The sequence below is a fragment of the Hydra vulgaris genome, chromosome 04 (assembly GCF_038396675.1).
Source record: "Hydra vulgaris chromosome 04, alternate assembly HydraT2T_AEP".
NCBI lineage: Eukaryota > Metazoa > Cnidaria > Hydrozoa > Anthoathecata > Hydridae > Hydra > Hydra vulgaris.
This window is the reverse complement of record NC_088923.1, coordinates 10,573,140-10,587,169: the sequence shown is the minus strand read 5'-3', so window position 1 is coordinate 10,587,169 and position 14,030 is coordinate 10,573,140. Positions and strand designations below refer to the sequence as shown.

Sequence of the window (14,030 nt, the reverse complement as noted above, 5' to 3'; positions counted from 1 at the left end):
ATCGTTAACACAAGTCTAAACAAGTTTCTGAGAAACGAGTTGAGCACCTACCACTAAATATGATTAAATAAATGAATTTATCTCAACACATTAACGTATGAATTCATTTAGTAAAAAAATAAATAAATAGTATTATAAATAATTAATTAGCAAAAACTTAACACACCATTTATAAAGATAATTATAACTACCATGATGTCAGTTAAACACTAAAAGCTCTAGATCGCTGAATACTTATAAGGTAGTTAGTTGCAAAAAGTTTGTGTTTATTTTCTTATAAATAAACATCAAGGCATTTTAGCAAAGATATTAAAAGTAGGTTCCTTCAAGTTTAATACCTTTGTTATCTATTGCGGAAAGCCTAATAGATTTTTTCTAGAAACATAATTGCCAACTGATTGCAGTTCTTATATCTACTACTTGCCTAAAAATCCATCTATAAATCTCTTCAAAGGTTTCCTGAAAATCTATCTGTAACTCCCTTTAAAAACCCATCTATAACTCCATTTATGGTTTCCTAAGCTTGCATTTCTTTTCTTTCCAAAACTCAATCAAATCCAATGTTTTTATTATGTTTATATAAGTCTCCTTTATGTCAACTGCATGAAATAAAGACAGTTACCATTGTAATGCAACACAACATTCAAAGTGAGCTTCAAGAAGTCTATAAATAGCCTCCATTCAGTTAGAACTTAGTTCAAATTCCAAAATTTTATTAAGCCATTATCATCATATTAAACAATTAGATCACTTTAAGAGTGGTTAGATCTTAAATAAATAAAAAATCTGATAACTCTGACTCTCTCTGTAATGTGAGACCTTGACATCATGCTGAAGATTTTTTTGTTGTGATCTTGAACCCAGAGGTTCAACTTTCTCCTTTGATAAGCCCAGTTCTCAAATGAGATCACTTGACACAGCTGGTGTGATATATAACCTTTTATCCAATGCATGGGATGTGGAAGCCTTTTTGGGTTTTTCTTCCACACTGTCATTATGTAAAAATATTACACTTCCTTCATTGTGTTAAGATAAAATAACAATGTAATAGTAAACTATCTGAAAAAAAGACTAGATTAAATAGCAGATAGAGGGTTTAGTTATTGAACTAAATTCATTTTTATTGACAATCCCGCTTTTATAGAAGTCAAGCAGATATACTAGTCATCAAAATGGTTTAAAGATTCTCACTAAATCATAAACACAGCAAAAGCCATAAATAAATCGTTTTTGATATTTCAGCCATTTTTAAACAGTCTTTCCTTTGTTCAGTCTTAGATTGCTCTTCTGTAATGAAAATATTATTGCACTACATATAAATAACAGAATTCACTAAATTTACACATTTTAGTGGCATTTCAATAAAGCTAATCTTCAGTGACGTATCCAGAAGTTTTTTGGGCATTCTAGTCTGTCTGCATTTTGAGGACTTTTTTTTTTTTTTTAATATATAGCAATATTAATAACTTAATATCTTAAAATTAACTTTGGTTTTTCTAAATAGTAGAAATAGAAATAACTAACCAACATAATTAGAAATGTTACATTAATGGCTTTAACACCAACATCGATTTGCCGCTAATTTTCCTTTATACGTTATTCATATACTATATTTTCCTTTATACGTTATTAACATATTAGTCAGCAAATACCTTATAAATATTTGCTAACTAATGTAAAGAATGAGATCAAATTTATTTCCTTACTGCTTCTCCTGCGAGAAAAGCTTTATAACTGCAACATTTAATAAACAATAGATTTATATATATATATATATATATATATATATATATATATATATATATATATACATATATATTTCTTTTAAATGAACTAACAAGTTTATTTAAAGCATAATAGAAAGAGTAGACATTTTATAAATCAATGTCTCTCGCCCGAGTCTTGATAAATGTCAGTTCATAAGTTTGATTTGTTAAATTTCCTGGGCCAACCAAAGAAATTTGCATATGGCGATCAAGTGATATTATACTAGACCAATTTCTTTGTTTAGAATGTATTAAGTTTATCATGGAGAACCCTCTTTCAACGTTTGCAATGCTAGATTATATGAGTAGTGACAATTTGAATAACTTCATTATATCATAGTACTGTTCACATGCAAACTCATTTGGAAAACAGTATAGATAGCATCGCTTGTTATCGGGTGTTCATGCTTATATATACATCGATGTTACTACTCTTTAACTTGCCTTCTTTTACTCAAGTTTGAATTTTTAGGTTCCTTTTTATTTCAAGGTTAAATAAGATTTCTCTATAATCAGAGAGAAAATGATGGATATTGTCTTCATTATCTTGATTAATCAATGGTGGTGCAATATTTTTCCCCCCGTCAATTGAAAACAGGTTTTGCACAGCCATAAAATTGGGAAAGTTTACTAATGTTAGCTGAAAATTTGTTGGGATCTTGATTTTTACCAGTAGCATTAAATGCATAAAACACTAAAAATACATCGTCATTAATTCGCATTGCTGCATCAATTTCCTCTTTTAATCTCCTCATAAATTTTTATTTTCTTTAAAAACTCATCAATTGTTTTTGCTGTTGACATAGCATTAAACAAATTTTTTCTTAATCAACGTACTAGTCCTTGACGCTCTTTAGATAAAATGAAAAATTAATTTGAATAAGAGTGTTAAATAATGAACTTTTACTGTTGGCTATATCGCTAAGCGCATTTTCTAAGAGGTCTAATTTTAAGTTTATCTTTGAGCATACTAGGTTTCACATTTGTAAAAACTTTGTAAATTTATTTATTGGGACTAAAATATCAGCCAGTAAAAGCAAAAATAGTATATTATAAGGAACAAGCATGTGATATGTTAGACCGCATCATACTTCTCATTAACAATAGCATTAAGGCTGTTTATAACTTGTTCAAATCTTGAAACAAGTCATACTTAAGAAGCACCATGAGATAACGAGTTGGAGCAGATTTAAGTAACTTTGCTGGTTTTAAACAGCCAGCATTTTGCGCTGCATCGAATATTGAGGCCTTTATGCTGGAATATTTCATAGCTTTCCAAACTCCTAAGATATTAGCATCAATGCTAACTAGGACATTAAATTCTTTCATTAAGTGTACACACACAAGAGCTAAACAATGACAGTTAATGTAAATTGAGTGGGGAGAATTTTTTTTTAGCTTAGCTTGTAAACCATTACGTACCCCACTCATAGTGTTAGTTCCATCAAAGCCATGGAAGCGCAGTTACTGAATATCTATCGATTTAGATTTTAAAACTAGTAAAATATTTCTTCAATAGTATGAGAATCAGAATTGACATATCTAATTAAAACAGAAAAGACAGTCCTATCCACCACATCGCTTGTCTTATTAGCAAGAACACTAAAGTCATGGACCAAAATAATTTTTGTGCAAGCCTCAATGTCTAATTTATCACTTATTATTTTGACGAACTGATCCACACTAGTTGCCGATGTGTATGTTGCTTGTTTGCTAGCAATTTAAAAGTGTGAATCTATCTCCTTATCGCCAAGATCTCAAATAAATTCAACAATATCACTAAAGTTTTCTCGGACTACCCAGTTCTTTTTAATTACAAAGACAGTTTTAAAAAACTTTTTTATAGCATTACAGTTGCGCTATTTACCCACAATTCTGTATTGCAAGCTGCCATCAACCATCTGATTATATAGTTTCTTTTGTTAAAAGTATTTTTTTGACCTGTTGACGTTTTTCGGCAGCATCCTAGTGTCTCTCTGAGTTTTGATGTGCAGTAAAAGTCCTTTGTGGATGTTCAAAAAGCTTCGTGCCTTTAGTTCTCCACACTTCTCCAATATCCCCATATTCTTCACAAATACTACATAACCAACCTTGATCTTTTGCAGAATATTTGTAATTATGACAAAAAATTTTAATATTACAAAATAGCAACACAATAAGCAATAAAGAATTTTTTTATTTAACTTTTTTATCACAAACTTGATGCTAATGGGTATTCCATGTCAATTGAGCCAGGCCATGTCACCATACATCTCAGATTTTGCTGAATTTTATACAGTTGAGAGTACTTAGTAAAACAAGAAATTCTTGAAAATTTTAGCTTCTAGCTTCAAGAGGATCCTGAAATATGATCATTTTACTTTCAAATGATCTTGGCCAGGCCCCTCTTGTCCTCTCAGAATTGAGAACTTAGTTTAAAGGTTCCAAGTCACATAGCTTTAAAAATATTTGATATTTTGACTTAAAAATTTGTACCTGACTATTTTCAGGGTTGAAGAATCCAATAAAATAATCAAAAATATAAAAAAATATTTTTAAGTACCTATTATTATCAATTAAAATAAATTTAGGCAATTTTTTATATACCTGATTTTGATGCTCAAGAAACCCATGTGGCCTTGATGATATCAAAAAATTTTTTTTACACATTATTCTAAATTTTATGATTTTTCACAAAACATAAGAATTTTGATCTGCAAGTATATGGATTTCCAAATATGAATAACGGGGCACAGGCCCCACTTTTTTGTAGCGGAATCTTGCAATACATTTTCCACTACCTTTCAGACTAGCTAGAGCTATGAAAATTTCTGTATTTTTTTAGTGTCGATAAATGAGCATTTTAAAATTAAAAAAGAGCCCAAGAAACTAGGGGAGGGGGGTGGGGGCATGTGCCCACTTTTTTGAGCAGAATCTTGAGATGGACTTTTCACTATCTTCCAGACAAGCTGCAGCTCTGAAACTTTCAGCATTTGTGTAGTCCTGATGAACATGCGTTAAAATTGTTTCAGGTCAGACGACCAGATTGTCCATGGGGCTGGGGCACTGGGACCATGCCCCACTTTTTTTCTCAAAAAATTTTTTTTTTTTTTTTAAAAACACATTAATGTGTCTTAAATTTAAGATAACTTTGAAAATATTGTATTCAAAAATTTTTATTGCTTTATACTTGTTCCGTTTTACTTCATTATTTACAAAATAAGTCAAGATAATGTTAAGATTAGATTAGATGCATCGACGGTCAAAGTATAAAAACGTCTATTTGTTGTTACAGGTGCATCAATTATACAAGTTATGTTGGTAATTGGCACCCAACACTCATTTACTCTAGATGGCCAGAAAAGTTTATTAAAAGGACCATGCGGGTGCATGAACGTTACCATCTTGCTCTATATTATCAATTTCATTGATCATACCAATTCAATCAAACATATCATATTTACACATAATGAATTCACCCAATTTCAAGGCATCAATGTTAATTTGCTGATCATTTTGAGAACTTTGAATTCCAGAAAAAGAAAAATGCCTGTTATATGAACATCTTCACTTGTTCGTTTAAAGCTAATAGTATCTATAGATTCTGGTTTAAATTGATGATAGCTCCTAGTTCCAGGAATTGTTCTACTTAGCTCAAAACGTGTTTTCAAAATGGTGCGCTATTCTGTCAGTCTTTCTTTTTCAATCTTGAAAAAAATAATTCCTTTAATATTGTTAGTACAGTAGTCAAACATTTTGTTACAATTCAATATCTGGTCATTTATGGGCCTTTGTAGACTTGCATTTGTAGTTAATCGTTTTACAGTGCCACCAATACCATCATATGGTGACTTACCATGCCTTGTAGCAAAAAATGTCCACTCTGCATCAATGTCAAAATCATTTTTATGGAGACAGATATTATAAAGGTTTTTGTGATTTTTATACTGTGCAGTACAACCATCAGAAAAATAAAGAATCTTTGAAATTTTAGAATGATATTCTTATAAATAGTTAACTATTTGTGTTTGAACTTCATACACAAAACCAGTGTCATGCTCATTCTCTTCTGACATGAAGCAAAACAATTTTTCTTCAAGTTGGTCATTTTCATTTAATAAATAGACGGCAACGAGGTGCAATGTGCATTGACTTTTGCACCAATGGTAACTTTGGATTTCATCTTGAATAACAAAAGTGAAGTTTTCTGCAAAGTCACCTAAGACAATACAGCAGTCTTTTGCTAAATTTTCCTTTTGTTGCTTTAGATATCTTACTTGACATTTTGCAATGTAGGAATGAGCTGTTAACTTGTTTATTGCCTCTGATAGCATCAATTTTTATTTTTCCATTGTTGTTGTCTGATAGATCAATGTTGTTCTGTCTGTTTTCTGCCACTGATTGAATGACACCTCCTCGTCATTGTCAATTAGTTGTGCATCCAGAAACTTCTTTAAAGAAACTATACCTGGACAGTTTGGACATCGATGAACCATGCACTTATTACTTGTCACATCACAAACAACTTTTATCATCAGATCTTTGTAAGTACATTTTATTTGTATAGCATTGGTCAAGAGTATTGCATTTTGATGGAGGGTACATACACAAACAGAATGAGTGCCTGATGCTCCAACAGTTATACACCATTTTGGTCTTAAACTGCAAAACTTAGAAAATCCAATAACTTCTTGAGGATATTTAATTTTAAAAGAAATATAAAGTTCTTTAAGATTACATAAAATAAGGCGCTTTTGCATGTGTTGTTTTCTACCAATACTTATGTAATCTTTTTTACCAGGCATTTGTCTCGTAAATTCGTCATCATGGTATACATTGTTGACTCTATTTAATGTTATTTCTGAAAATATTTTTCCTTTCTTAGTGCCTGGAACTGAAAAAATCCCACTTATTTTCTTTAGTTTGCGCGCTTCTTTAATTTGGTATATAGTGACGTTGAAATATCTTGCAGGAAAATTTCTTGACCAAGACTCGGGTGTAAATGTTAACAACTGAATTTTAGTTTTTTGGTCAGAAACAATTAACTTTTCTTTTATTTCTGCTGTTAGTTTGTCTAGATCATCGCATTTACTTTTGTCAATAATTTTCGTATGAGGAATTTTATGTTTCAGTTCTTCTTCCCAAACATTATATACTTTTGAAATATGCTCTTCATACTTTGACATTGTTTTTATAACTTTACGTTTAGCAACAGATAACCGTTGATGCTTTGGAATGCTATGAAGTTTTATGGGGATACACCTACTGTTTCCAAACTAACATTTAATTCCTCTCGTAACTTTTCAGAAGTACCACATGAAATAGTTTCTTCAAGTTCACAATTATCTTGTTCATGAAATTTACTGATTATAGCATCAAAGCAGCTCCGACAAAGTTGATATCCAGGCACAACATTTGGAAAATTAATTCTTAATTGTTTTGCCATGTCTAATGTTATTACATGACTCCCTGAAATGAAAAGAACAATTTGATGTTAGTAATTACCTATCAATATGAAAATTATTTGTACTTATTTCAATATATAATGCATAACCAGATCAGCTTTTTTTCAAACTTTTATAAACTAGTAGATTTTAATTTCATTATTCAAAAAAGATTTTAAAATAATTTTTTATCAACAATATTTACCTTTGATTGCTTTTCTTTTTGATTTATGCTTGTCCAATAAATTACAACATTTTGTGTGCTTCTTTTCAAAGTGTGTACCAAAAATCTTTGCATGATGAAGACAGATTTTTAAAATTTTATCATCTGTTATTCCAGATCTCCAAATAAATTCTTCTCTGGCATCTTCTCTATAGCAATATTGATAACATTGCTTCCCAAAAATTTGGGAAGCAATGTTATCAATATTTCCCAAAAATTTAGGAAACATTGATAACATTGTTAAACATATGAAATGTTTAACGCTGTTAAAAATGAAAATCTAAAAAATAAATTTGAAGACCATAGTTTTAAAGTTATCTTAAATAAGTTTTTTTTTTAAAAAAAATTTTTTTAAGAAAAAAAAAGGGGCATGGTCCCAAGTGCCCGAGCCCCATGGACAATCTGGTCGTCTGACCTGAAACAATTTTAACGCATGTTCATCAGGACTACACAAATGCTGAATGTTTCAGAGCTGCAGCTTGTCTGGAAGATAGTGAAAAGTCCATCTCAAGATTCTGCTCAAAAAAGTGGGCACATGCCCCCACCCCCCTCCCCTAGTTTCTTGGGCTCTTTTTTAATTTTAAAATGCTCATTTATCGACACTAAAAAAATACAGAAATTTTCATAGCTCTAGCTAGTCTGAAAGGTAGTGGAAAATGTATTGCAAGATTCCGCTACAAAAAAGTGGGGCCTGTGCCCCGTTATTCATATTTGGAAATCCATATACTTGCAGATCAAAATTCTTATGTTTTGTGAAAAATCATAAAATTTAGAATAATGTGTAAAAAAAATTTTTTGATATCATCAAGGCCACATGGGTTTCTTGAGCATCAAAATCAGGTATATAAAAAATTGCCTAAATTTATTTTAATTGATAATAATAGGTACTTAAAAATATTTTTTTATATTTTTGATTATTTTATTGGATTCTTCAACCCTGAAAATAGTCAGGTACAAATTTTTAAGTCAAAATATCAAATATTTTTAAAGCTATGTGACTTGGAACCTTTAAACTAAGTTCTCAATTCTGAGAGGACAAGAGGGGCCTGGCCAAGATCATTTGAAAGTAAAATGATCATATTTCAGGATCCTCTTGAAGCTAGAAGCTAAAATTTTCAAGAATTTCTTGTTTTACTAAGTACTCTCAACTGTATAAAATTCAGCAAAATCTGAGATGTATGGTGACATGGCCTGGCTCAATTGACATGGAATTACCCTAATACAAAACTGTTTTAAATTGAGTTTGGGCAGAAATTTGGGGGCCCATACCAGTATCAAAATCGACCTGGATACATCGCTGATCTTACACTTCAAAAAATTTCTGAAACTTTGAAAAAATAATATCTAGAGTTCTAATTAAACAAATCTTGTTTTAAAAAAGTGAAATCAAGAATTCAAAATTTTTTTATCACTTTTTTTTTAAATATTTTTAAAATTCAAAATTAAATTTTTTTAAAAATCTAATTTTTAACTTATTTTTAATTTTTACTTATTGTCCATAAATAACGCAACGCTAAATTTTACTAATAAATAAAACAAAAAAGATCAAAATTTTTCCCTCACAGAGCCTTAAGTTACATCAAAATCAAATAAGGGCATGAAATTTAATAAAAATTCCTGGGTAAGAGAACTTAAGATCTCTTACTTCTTTTTTTAAAATAAACTTAGCGATGTGTAATTTATGGAAGATCCCTAATCAAAAAAAAAAAAAAAAAAGGCATCAAATAGTTCAATAGAATTCATCTAATCTTCCTATTGCGTAGCAAATTATTAAAGCAAATTTAAAATTATGGAATCTCTCCACAAATGTTCACCCAATTAAAAAAAAAATGTTTGCATAGTGTAAATATTTATGTAATATTTAATAAAATATATGTGTACTTACTTTTTATCAAAGCAAAGTTTAAAAAAAGAAAACCTTTGAATCAAAAAAAAATCCTAAAGATGAAAACAAGATTTCCTAAAAATTGCAGCTGAAAGAATACAAAGTTTAGAAAGAAGTCTTGACAGCAGCAAAACAATTTCTTCTGACAAATCAAATTAGTCTTCATTTAGAAATGTTCAAGTTAAAAGAAAGTTTATGAAAAAAATTAAATAGTTCTCTAGTATAAGTCCATTTCAGAAGAATGAACTTTTGTGTTGTTTACTGAATAAAAGTCTCAGAAAGAACAACTTTGTGATTATTAAAAACTTTTATTGTGATGATGAAGTAAGTCCAGTTGCCCCAGAACTGCAAATATACTTCTGCAATAATAGGAGGCAAAAAGTTCAAATCCGAATTGCTTTATACGTTAAAACAAGCTTTTGAGTTTAATTCAAAGTAAACAGATATAAAAACAAGATCAACTTATGTTCAATGTGTATCATAAAAATTCATGTTATACGAAAATATTTGTTACCCTCTTTAATCACTTTTGCACAGTTCAGATGGATTTTCAGATGGATCAAATGGAAGCAGCACAACATTCAAACTAAGCTTCAAAGAGTCTCCATACAACTTCCATTCAGTTAGTATTTAGTTTAGCATCTAATTAATGCTGCTATGGTGTAGTGGTTAGATTTAAGCAGCTTCTGGCTCCAAATTAAGAAATCTAAGGTTTGATATCAGCTCTGGCTAGATAAACAATATTGGTTAAGAAGGGGGCATGAATTTCCTAGTGAAATTCTTTTCCCTAGAGCTGTGTGATAAGATCATTAGACCTCCTTGAAACACCTTAACAACTTTAAAAAAAAAAATTCTGTTTGATAAATGATTAATCTAATTTAAATCATACAATATTTCATATTATATGATTTTATATAGCCAATATCAGAAACATTAAGCAAATCCATACATAAACAAAAAAGGAACAATCTCAATTTTATTATCACACATTAAAAAAATGCGTGCATAGTTTTATTATTTCTATTTTCAAAAGCATTCAAACGTCTGTAACAAAGTTTAATATACAATCAGCAATTCAAGACTCCACTAAAGCTGTTGACTGGCAAAAAATTATGTTTTTTTAAAAAAAAAAACAGAAAAAACAAGCAGCTCATTTTGGTCAAAATCAAATTTCTACTTTGATATGTGCAATTCAACACCATCATATTAAATCTCTTGCAAAAGCCTAATTCAAATGATCATACAAAATTAAGTCATAGCAAACATTTATTATTGAGCTCTTATCAGAAAATGTAACAAAAGCTTTTAGTGAATTTTAGTGAAAATTCATTATCCTAATTTAAAAAGTATGTTTTAACATCAATGAAAATTTTGGAAGAAAAGTGTACAAAATGCACTGGCATTACTTTACTGCAATACATGGAAAAGAAGTTGTTGATGGAATTAAAGCTACTTTAAAATACGTTTCCATGAAAAAAAGTCAGTTGGAATTGAAAAAATCTATAATTTCTACTGTTAACAACTTGACCACAGCAACAAATAATTTATTTAAACTTATTTAAATTGCAATGAAAAACAACTTTCTTCTCGTAAACAGCCATACCTTTAAAAAAACAATATTTAAAAAGTATTTTAAACACCTTGAGAAAAAAAATCGTAAGTATACATCTAGTAAGTAACAAAATCATTTTATAAACTCAAAGTTTTATCATTAAATAAATATTTTAAAGAAACTTTCATGTGTCTACATTTCATTTATTATAAGTTATCTATATCAGCTTTGTTAAAAGTTGCTTTTTACATTTTATTTGTTAAAAGTTGACAAAAAAAAAGATATTGACTTTCATTCTTAATAAGATTTTTTTTTACAATTTGTTTAATACTACTATACTTTCACAACTTGTCTTTAACAATTTTTTTACATTTTAAATTTCTATTTTACAATTCCTGAAATAAAAACTTCCCAGATAAACATTATAAAGAGTTTACGGAGAAGACTGCCTTGGCAGACTTTATCAAAAGCCTTTAATATGTTAAGAGCAATAGCCCTTGCCTCGCTGCTTCCATCTAATGCACAATAGAGCTTTCCAGAGTCCAATTTTCAGTCATTTTGAGATCTGTATTAAACTAAGTTTAACAACAATATAAGACCATTAGTTCTAACTATCTGAAAATGCAAACATATTAAACTTGTTATAATCACAACAACATTAGCAGCATTTTTAAATAGCCCTATTTTTCAACTATCAGGGTTGAAAGAATTATTAAAGAATATAAAGTGTCAATTTAACCTGCCTACTGACCCATGTAAGGATGCAACCAATTATGTCATTTCTCGAAAAACTAAAGGTATTTATGGCTGCCCTTTCCCTGATCTGGACACTATACTAGACAAGAGCACAAATAAAGAAGCAGTAATGACTTAAAGCCTTATTGTTTCAATGCAATACACAAATATAACTTTAGTTAATCTAAAAATTGTAATTTAAGCATTATTTATTCAAATTTTTTTTTATCTAAAAATATTATTGATTATTTTTTTTTTATTGTATTTTATAATTGATAAATTGCTAATAATTCAGAGCACAAGTAAAACAAAATTCACACATTACTAACAACACAAATTACACAAAACTCAAAATCAACCAAAATCAAGTCAAAAACCAAACATTGTAATACCAATTTAATGTTTTGTTAGTTAAAATTTTTTTTTATAAAACTTAAATTACTTTTAATTTCAAAATATAAATCAACAGCCTAATTTTTTTCTCCTGATATCACTATAATAAAGTGAGTGTTAATCTTAGATTTAGGTGTTTTAAAGTAAATATAAATTTATAAGTTTGAGCTGGAGTTATTTTAACTCCACAATTACTTACTGAATTGTATATTGTCAGTAAATTAGCCAACCTAACATATATATAAATTAAAAAAAAGAATTTTGTCACTTTAATTGCTAATTTTGTATATTAATACATAATATATATAGTTTTAGATTTGCAGTTAACTTTTTAAGTTTTTTTGGGTAGCCATAATGGATAAAATATTTAACATAAGTCTAGAGATATTTAATAAAAAAGCAAGGTTTTCTTTTTCGAAGTTTTGTATTAAAAATATTTTTTTAAAGTATAAATGATATATTTTTACGACTGGTTTCTATTTTTAGAAAAATCAGAATAAATAACTGTATATCATGATCCACAAAAAATTAAATGATGAGATTACCAGGAATTGCTTTTCTTATTAATGTAAACCAATCCATTGAGTTTCATCAAAAATCTAATCAATAATTTTAAAGATGCTTCGTGCATATAAAAATCATAGTTCTTATTTAAATGCGATATAATATTTTGAAATAATGTCTTTAAACATATTTAAACATGTAAAAATTATTTTCCATAAATTCTGACCCATTTAAAAAAACACTGTTTTAAGTTAATTTAAGCTTTATTATATTTTATATAGTAAAGTTTTCAGTATAACAAAAAAAAAATTATTTTTAAAATGAAAAGTAAAATTTAAACAAAAAACCTCAAGATCTTTTTGAAGCCTTAGTAAATCCTCATCACTAGAATCAATTAAAAGAGCAGCTTCTACCTAAAATTAAAAATGTAACTTTTTTTATAAAATGCAAAGCAGAATTTATTTACTAAACTTCTTGTTTTTTTATATATACCAATAAAGCTATATATATATATATATATATATATATATATATATATATATATATATATATATATATATATATATATATATGCATATATATGTATATATATATATGTGTGTGTGTGTGTGTGTGTGTGTGTGTGTGTGTGTGTGTGTGTGTGTGTGTGTGTGTGTGTGTGTGTGTGTGTGTGTGTGTGTGTGTGTATATATATGTATATATATATATATATATATATATATATATATATATATATATATACATATATATATATATACTATATATATACATATATATATATATATATATATATATATATATATATATATATACATATATATATATATATATATATATATATATATATATATATATATATATATATATATATATATATATATATATATATATATATATATACTAATATATATATATATATACTATATATATATATATATATATATACTATATATATATATATATATATATATATATATATATATATATATATATATATATATATATATATATATATATATATACTATATATACTATATATATATACACTAAACAATAATACTAAACAATGTATAGTTTTGGTTTCAAGACCTGACTAAGTTGTGCTTTATAATTTTCTAGATTTTCTAACAAATTGTCGTCCATTTTTTATTTCCAAATCTAATTTGCTCCCTCTGCTAAAATTTTTTAGTAAATATGTGTTGGATGTGCTAGTATAAGTTATAATTATATAAAAATCAAATCTGCTTTTGAACTAACATGGCGGCGTATAAACGGGACAAACTAACGGGACCAAACGAGGTTAAATCCAGTGGACTCAATTCTCTAATGAAAAATGTATTAACTTTGATAAATAATTTAGTTAATTTAATATTAGAGGAGGTAAAACTTCCAACCTTTTTTTAATGAATAATGAATCAATTTACTTAAATCTCCAATGAAAAATATATTAACTTTGAGAAATAATAGAGTTAACTTGATATTAGAGGAAGAGAAACTTTTAACTTTTTTTTTTATGAATAACAAATCAATTTACTTTTAAAGTCTTTAC

General features: G+C 28.0%; 1 long non-coding RNA gene across 1 annotated transcript in view; it reads right to left on the bottom strand.

Annotated features, from left to right (window-relative positions):
* LOC100210084 (survival of motor neuron-related-splicing factor 30) overlaps nucleotides 1-13,789 on the bottom strand; it is a 34,897-nt gene extending 21,108 nt beyond the window's left edge. Inside the window, exons 1-2 of the long non-coding RNA XR_010638023.1 lie at nucleotides 13,571-13,789; nucleotides 12,829-12,894 (exon numbers count right to left, since the gene is read on the bottom strand). This is a non-coding gene — a long non-coding RNA (survival of motor neuron-related-splicing factor 30). The remainder of the gene's footprint in view (nucleotides 1-12,828; nucleotides 12,895-13,570) is intronic.
* Nucleotides 13,790-14,030: the final 241 nt, after the last annotated feature.